The sequence below is a fragment of the Triticum aestivum genome, chromosome 7B (assembly GCF_018294505.1).
Source record: "Triticum aestivum cultivar Chinese Spring chromosome 7B, IWGSC CS RefSeq v2.1, whole genome shotgun sequence".
In the NCBI taxonomy this organism is placed as follows: domain Eukaryota; kingdom Viridiplantae; phylum Streptophyta; class Magnoliopsida; order Poales; family Poaceae; genus Triticum; species Triticum aestivum.
Window position 1 is genome coordinate 76012336 of NC_057813.1, and position 2653 is coordinate 76014988.

The window sequence follows — 2653 nt, forward strand, 5'->3', positions numbered from 1 at the left end:
AGCGCTAATCCCCACCATTAGCCATCCCAACAGCCGCTGACAGTGGGCCCCAGAGCCAAGTCAACCCTGGTCAGTGCGGGTTTGACCCAGGGTTAACCCCAGTGTCACTGACCAGTGGACCCCACTGGTCAGGTTTGACTGGAGGCGCCCTGTTGACCTGCTGACGTCATGATGATGTCAGGCTGACGCAATAAGTATTTTCTGGAATTTAAATAATCTTAAATGATTTAATAATTTCAGAAAATACCTAAAACTTCAATAAATCATAGAAAATTAACCGTAACTCCAAATTAAATAAATTATATATGAAAAATTATCAGAAAAATTCAAGGAATCCATCTGTACCATTTTCATGCATGTTAGAACAACTTATCACTACTGTTTAGGGCAAATGAAGTAAATGGCATTTGAATAATCACATATGGAGTTTGAATTTGAATTTTGTATTCAAACCAACTTCATTTAATCTGTTGCTAGTTGCATTAGCTCAAAACACATTCATTTTGCCATGTCATGATCATGCATCATATTGTGCATTGCATTGATTGTGTTCCTTTCTGTGTTGTCGGTATTTGTCCCCTCTCGATAGACGTGATACCGATGACGTGATCGTTGACACTGATGAAGACTCAATGTTATCTTCAGAAGTGCCAGGCAAGCAAAACCCCCTTGTTCATTCCGATACAATCCTACTCTCTCGCTCCTGCTCTCTTTTACTGCATTAGGACAACATCGATTCATCTGTTACTTGCTACGGTAGCTGAACCCCTTTATCCTTTGCATGACCTGTCATTGCCACAGTAAATAGATGAAACCCACTAGCATGAGTAGGAGTTGTTTGAGCCCTGATGTGCCTACTCATTCATGCTTGTTTGTCATGCCTGCTACTGCTTAGAGTTGAGTTAGGTCTGATTCATCGGGGATGAATCAGAGGCGTGTGAACATGTCCCCATGTGTGTGAGCTAAGTGTGTGAACATGATTTGGTAAAGGTAGCGGTGAGAGGCCATGTAGGAGTACATGGTGGGTTGTCTCATTGCAGCCGTCCTTAGGAACTGAGTTCTGTGTTTGTGATCCATGACCAGCTACTACCACACATTGGAATGCTTAAGTGCCCCTCTCGACTTATTAATCAACATGATCTCTGTCCAGGAGTTGCAACTAGTTTCTGGTGTTTGTAGGTAGTGTTAGTAGTCTACCAAGTGGCACCCGGTACAGGTGGGCTTGGGACAGACTAGGCACAGTGGCCCGGTGTACCAAGTGGCACCCGGTTGGTGGGCTTGGGAACCCTGCACACATCGTTTGGGGCCGTGAGCGACACCCCGGCCGGATCTCCTTGCGGATGGAACCCGAATAGGCGATAAACCTGGACTAGAGACTTGTTCGGTTAGTCAGGTCGTGGCCGACTCCCTCGCCCGGCTTCCGCTTGAAGGTTGCCGAGGTACATGACGTGTACAGGGCGATAAGTGGCGAAAGCATGTGTGAAGAAGTACACCCCTGCAGGGTTAACATCATCTATTCGAATAGTCGGATTCCTCGGATATGGAAGCGTGGACCCCTTGTACAGTTCATAGACAAGTGAAAGTGGATACTCTAAAATACGCAAGATAAGCGTGAGTGCTATGGATGGCGTTCTCGTAGGGAGACGGGAGCGGATCCATAGTAGTGTATTGATATGGTGAATATGTGGACTCGTGTGCGCCACCTCAAAAGAGTCGCTTGCAGTCGTAGTTTAGGATAGCCACCGAGTCAAAGCTGGCTTGCTGCAGTTAAACCCCACCACCCCTTTGTTGATAATGATGCATATGTAGTTAGTTCTGATGTAAGTCTTGCTGGGTACAATTGTACTCACGTTTGCCTATTTTATGTTTTTGCAGAGATACTTCAGTCTCACTAGTAGTTCCGCTTGGACTTCGACGTTTAGCTTGATACCTCAGCTATGATCTTGTGCCCTCGGCAGGATCTGATAGATAGTCAGGCTTCTCAGCCTTTTTCATTTATAGATGTCTGTACTCAGACATGATAGCTTCCGCTTGTGCTTTGACTTGTATGCTCTGATTGTTGGGTCGTGAGACCCATGTTTGTAATATCTCGCTCCTCGGAGCCTAATGAATAAAGTACTTGTGTTGTAGAGTCATGTTGTGATGCTTCGTTGTATTTGCACATATCGAGCATATTGTGTGTATGATTGAAATGCTTGGTATGTGTGGGATCTGACTATCTAGTTGTTTATCTTTAGTAGCCTCTCTTACCGGGAAATGTCTCCTAGTGTTACCGCTGAGCCATGGTAGCTTGCTACCGCTCTGGAACACTTAGGCTGGCCGGCATGTGTCCTTCTTCGTTCCTGTGTCTGTCCCTTCCGGGAAATGTCACGCTTTGAGTACCGGAGTCCTGTTAGCCCGCTACAGCCCGGTTTACCGGAGTCCTGTTAGCCCAGTGCTACAGCCCGGACCCATTTGCTGATGACCGACACGTTCGAAGCTGGGTCATGGATGCCTGTCCCTGTAAGTCTGTGCCACTTTGGGTTTACGACTAGCCATGTCAGCCCGGGCTCCTTATCATATGGATGCTAGCGACATTATCATATACGTGAGCCAAAAGGCGCAAACGGTCCCGGGCAAAGGTAAGGCGACAACCGTGGGGATACCGTGTGTG